The sequence below is a fragment of the Ictalurus furcatus genome, chromosome 21 (assembly GCF_023375685.1).
Source record: "Ictalurus furcatus strain D&B chromosome 21, Billie_1.0, whole genome shotgun sequence".
Classification (NCBI taxonomy): domain Eukaryota; kingdom Metazoa; phylum Chordata; class Actinopteri; order Siluriformes; family Ictaluridae; genus Ictalurus; species Ictalurus furcatus.
In genome coordinates, this window is record NC_071275.1 from 995,503 (window position 1) to 1,001,502 (window position 6,000).

At 38.4% G+C, this 6,000-nt stretch overlaps 1 protein-coding gene across 4 annotated transcripts in view; it reads right to left on the minus strand.

The window, feature by feature from the left end:
* tmem51b (transmembrane protein 51b) overlaps positions 1-5,417 on the minus strand; it is a 30,142-nt gene extending 24,725 nt beyond the window's left edge. For 2 of the 4 annotated variants that reach the window (XM_053653258.1, XM_053653256.1), the window contains exon 1: positions 5,329-5,417. The gene's annotated coding sequence lies outside the window, so the exon portion shown is untranslated. Of the gene's footprint in view, positions 1-5,090 lie in introns of all 4 variants that reach the window. The other 2 variants (XM_053653255.1, XM_053653254.1) reach the window with 1 other exon arrangement.
* Between the last annotated feature and the right edge of the window lie 583 nt (positions 5,418-6,000).

A 6,000-nucleotide genomic window follows, 5' to 3' on the forward strand; every position in this document is an offset into this window, starting at 1 on the left:
TACTCTAAAAGTGGTACAAAATGAACCAATCAGCCTAAACCTCAGTGCTGTGGAAGGATCACACTCTACCAGATGAATATGACTTCAGGTCGTGCAGTTCTCAGGACACGATTCTGTCTTCCTCTGAAAGTGCCACATCATGCCGTTCTCAAATGTGGCAAGCAAAGTTTTAAATACCTACTTCTTCTTTGATGTGGAGCTCATTCTTGTGGAAGGAAACAAAGTCTACCAAAAGGACAGCACCCTCTTGAACAATCCAAGAGTGACAAGTAGTGTCCTTGAGACACTAGCACAGACAATATTTTGTTACAACAGGTATACAAATTATGAATGTAGTATACATCTTTATTGAAAAGTACCCATGCCTCCAAGAGCCAGGGTCATTTAATGGACAGTATGGATGGTAATAGAGGATAAAATATAAGATGGGCAATTATCAAGCGAAATTAAGAGGCAGTCAACTTTGTTGTAAAGAGCTGGAGGTGAACTCTTTGAAAACAAAGATGACAAATGAAAAGGCTCGCCCAGGAAGGCTGAAGTTGAGAGTTGATCTACTTAAAGAAATTCAGAAGAAAACCCACAAAAAGTTCATTGGTTAGATAATGGAGAAGACTCTCTCATCTAGAAGATTAGAGGTCATTAAAGCACTGCCCTGCTGTCAAAGGCCTCATGAAGAGATGGCCAGCTCTTTTTTGAATCAGAGTTAAATCTCCATTCTTCTTATATCCTTTGTCTTTATCGCAATGTGTAGAGCTTTATTCAAGTATGGCTGCAAGATTATCAGAAATCGAATTTCAGCACTCAAAATTAATTTAAAATTTCATCTCATCAGTATGGTATGTACATGGTTGGCAAAAAAAAAAAAGTGTAATTTGATTTTTTTAATAAGTTGAATCCATACAACAAAGTGTAGAAAATATTCAAAGATTGACATACTTTTAATCAATCACTCTAATATGTGACATTTTGTTTTAAACCATCTTAGATGGTTGAGTTGGTTGAGAAGGATGACTTGAGGAGGATAACCACAATTCACCTGGAGCAAACCTTTTTGCAAAAACTGGACTTCTACACTCAAAAACTCTTGGCCATGTTCAAGTGGGGTTGCAGGCTGAAAGTGAAATCTCAAACATGTGCCTTCTGCTCATTGTGCAGCAAATTAGTGTGTTCTGAAACCGTTTCATTATTATACTGAAAACATCACCTATAATAGTGAAAAAGAAACAGAACTAAAGAGATAGCGATATGGAAAGGCAGATAGATCAGGACATAGGCTAGACATGGAGAAACAAAGATGAAAAGTAGAAGAGAAATGTGGACAGATGGTTGAATGGGTGTTATCATTCATTAACTTTTTTGTTTTATCTGTTAATTTTAATTAATTGAGCTCAATCTTTGAATAAAAATATTTGTATATAAAATATTGTTGGTCAATGTTACTGACTTATGTTCAGAGAGAGAGAGATATATATTAGGGTTGCACTGATGTATAAAGACTATTTTTCCCCGCTATCGGCCGATAGTTTTTTTAGAATTCAGTCAATGTTAATATGAATTAATAACATTCAATAAGTTAAGAAATCTTACTTTAATCTTCAGAATTGAGTTCATGTGTTAATGTTAATTAGAGTAATGTTTTCTCTGTTTATGAGACCAGTTACTGTCAAACAACTTGCTGAAATGGAGAGAATAAAGTTTTTATTTGCATTTCTTTCGGAATTGTGGAATTAATTATTATTAACTTAAAAGAAGGTATAAAAGGCAGAACTATCGGTATCGGCCGATATCACTCTGAATAATCAGTTAGCGGTATCAGCTGAGAAATTTAGTATAGGTGCATCTATACATCTTTATCTCTCAAACACATATTATATATATTGATTTATTGGTTCACAATATCTAGTAATGTAAAAAAAATACTTAAAGTAAACACTACTCGGGCATTTAAAAAAGATAACTAGGACTTGTCAAAAAAGCGATCAAACACGTACCTTAAAACAGACCACACGACAATTAGAACATAAATGGCTTCAAACCAAATTGGTAGTATTTCAAACAGCATGGAAGGAGAGCCTACTGAACTATAGAAAATCTCTTAGAGCTGCTAGATCAGTCTCTCTCTCCACCTTAATAGAAGAAAACAAAAACAACCCTAGATTTCTATTCAACATGGTAGCAAAATTAAGTAGGGATAAAACCACTACAGAAACAGGCATACAATCATTATATAGTAGTGATGATTTCATTATTTTTTTTCATTGGTAAAGTTGAAAATATTAGATATGAAATTACGACTATTAATTTAAAACCAGACAGTATTATAACTAACCCTGTAGATGATATAGCAATATCTGATCAACGATTAGAATGTTTTACTCGACTTAGAGACCGAACTAGCTTCATTAATCTCGTCAGTGAATTCATCAACTTGTATACTAGATCCCTTAAGTACATGTTTCTTCAAACACATTATTCCAGGAGTAATCGAACCCCTTCTAAAAATAAATTCTTCCCTTAGCACTGTCTATGTACCCATATCTTTTAAACTACCAGTTATCAAACCCCTGATTAAAAAAAACTGACCTTGACCCCTGTCAACTGTCCAGCAATAGGTCAATATCAAATCTCCCCCTTTATCTCCAAGATCTTAGAAAAGGTTATAGCATGGCAGCTATGCTCGTACTTACATAGGAACAACATTCATGAGATGTATCAGTCAGGATTTAGGCCTCATCATAGCACAGAGACAGCGTTAGTTAAAGTAGTAAATGACCTACTACTGGCCTCTGATCAGGGTGGTGCCTCACTGCTTGTGTTACTTGACCTTAGTGCAGCTTTTGATGGTACTGATTATACTATTCTCCTTGATAGACTAGAAAACGTTGTTGGCATTAAGGGAACGGTCCTCTCCTGGCTCAGGTCTTATTAGACCGATCGTTATCAGTTCATAGATGTAAATGGAGACTTCTCCACACATACCACGGTAAAGTTTGGTGTTTAACAAGGTTCTGTTTTAGGCCCACTGTTTATATATGCTACCTCTAAGTCAAATTATTTGTAAACATGGAATTAGCCTCCACTGTTATGCTGATGATACACAGCTGTATGTTTTAGCAAAGCCAGACGACAGACAGTAGCTTAATAAAATTGAGGAATGTGTAAAAGACATTAGACGTTGGATAACTTCCTTTTACTTAATTCTCATAAGACAGAAATACTTGTACTAGGACCACGTGTAGCTAGAAGTAAGCTTACTGATTACATAGTAACTCTGGATGGACTTTCTGTTTCGTCATGTACAGCAGTAAAAGACCTTGGAGTGATTATTGACTTTAATTTGATGCTCATGTAGATAATATTACTAGGATAGCCTTCTTTCATCTCAGAACTATTGCCAAGATATGAAATATAATGTTTCTACATGATGCAGAAAAATTAGTTCATGCTTTCATCACCACTAGGTTAGATTACTGTAACGTTCTGGATTATTGTCTGGATGTTCCAGTAGGAGCACAAACAAACTCCAGTTAGTCCAGAATGCAGCTGCAAGAGTCCTAACTAGAACCAGAAAGTATGACCACATCACTCCGATCTTATCAACACTGCACTGGCTCCCAGTGAAACTTCACATTGATTATAAAATACTACTATTGACCTATAAAGCATTAAACGGTCTCGTGCCATAGTACCTGAGCGAACTTTGCTCTTTTATGATCCGCCACATCTACTTGGATAAAAAGGTGCAGGATATTTGTTCGTACCTCGAATAGCGAAGGCTACAGCAGGGAGAAGAGCTTTCTCTTACAAAGCCCCACAGTTATGGAGCAGCCTTCGGGTCTCAGTGTTGAATAGACTTATTTTTATGCAAAGTACACAGTCTTATCCAGTACGGGATAGTATACCTAACAATGGATAAGCATACCTAACAATCTCTCCCTCTTTTTACTTCCCTCTCTCTCTCCTTCTGTCGAGCCACACATGATATTATGGAGATGGCAGTGATCCTGACCCTTTCTACCTGCCAGACCTGCCCGATTCATCCCGATGCCCTACCTCTGAATGTAGCGCTCATCAACTGGAGGCTACATTCTGCCACTGAGGATGACCCCAAGCGGTGCAGCCTGGAGATTGCTAAGGATAGTGCCACTTGAAGTACCATGGAAATGGTTCTGGACTTCAATTTCACATGGACATTTTTTCTGTGGTTGCTGCGATGGCCTTAGGACTGCAATTACCAGGTACAATTTTGCACTCAAGTCTCCTTTAGTGAACAGTGGATTAGTTCAATAAATCAGACTTCACATAAAACCATAATGAACTTTCCTTTACTTTCACACTATCCGTCGTTACCCAGATGAGGATGGGTTCCCTTCTGAGTCTGGTTCCTCTCAAGGTTTCTTCCTCATATCATCTTAGGGAGTTTTTCCTCACCACCGTCTCGCTCAATAGGGATAAATTCACACACTTAAAATCTGTTTAAGTGTGAATTGTAGCTGACTCCTACACGAACTCTTTACACTTGGTTTTGTGACTGTAATTCATTCTCTTCAAATGCTATTGAGCTTTAAGTTATGGTATATTTTGTGTACAAGTCCATACAGTATAAAAACCTCACAATGTTTAGAAATGATTTGACAGTTTAGAGCAAAAATCAAAAAGGTGTGCATCATAGCTGACACATCCATGAAAACTTTACAGTTGGCTTTATGACTAATTCATTCTCTTCAAATGCCACTGAAGTGAGAAACGTGTATGTCGTATGTAACTTTAGAGACGGTCCCTTAAGTTGCAAATATCGAACGTCAAGCGATCTTTATGGCAGTTTTCATATTTCTTCATAACACACACACACACACACACACACACACACACACACACACACACACACAAAGTATTGCAGACTTTCACTGTTACCTGCCTCAAGTAACAGTGACTCCGGAAGGGAGTAACTTTTCAAGTATCTAATCCTAAACCACTTGTAACTTAAAAGTAACCGCGCCTCTTTCATTTCAAATCACACCAAATATTATCTTTCAAAACACAATGACGACAAACGACCGTAGCCTCAAAAACGAAACTAGTAAAATTACCTTAACAATGTCCGTGGCGTCGATTCAACGCCCTTGGAAGTCTGTCATCAAACTACCTGAACCAGGTGTGTTTCAAAAAAAAAAAGGAGAAACAGGAACTGCTTTCACTGCTCTTTTAAATCGCTCAACGCCTATTCGTAATTTTTGCAGGCTACTTTTTTCGTGAGGTTTGGTTTATTTTTGTAGAAAAATAAACCAACAACAAAAAAAAAAGTAAAGAAACAAGAACATTGCCTACTTGAGCTCGGGGCCGGACCAAACCCCGGTTCCACACGGCTGACTTTATTGCTTGGTCTTCAAGCACGTCGAATTCAGGATCTCGCCCTACAGTTGTAGTCAGCGCCGTTGAAAAAAAGAGTTGCGACACGCTTTGAACTCACCGCAACGCAGTCACGTGGTTCATGTCGCTCTGAATAGTTCCAACCAAATCCGCGCTGTCAACCTGTTTATGTGTTTAAACCGGACAGACAGCAGCAGTGACTATACTTGCAGAAATTTCCGTTAAATATTAACATATAATGTGCTTTGTTTACTACGCTGACTACATTTGCAGTAGCATTTTTCCCCCTGGGGAGTGAGGGCAGGCACACCACACGGTGGCTTAGTGGTTAGCACGTTCGCCTCATACCTCAGGGATCGGGGGTTTGATTCCCGTTGTGCGTGAGTTGGTACGTTCTTATTGCTTTTGGGGTTCCCTCCGGGTACTCTGGTTTCTTCCCCCAGTCCAAAGACATGTATGGCTGATTGGCATGTCTGTAGTGTTTGAATTGTGCCCTGTGATGGATTGGCACCCTGCCTTGTGCCTGATGCTCCCTGTGATAGGCTCCAGGTTCCCCGTTACCCTGAAAAGGATAAAGTGGTATGGAGAGACTGCATTAATCATTTTTTTTGTGCTCACTTTTGGAGGAAA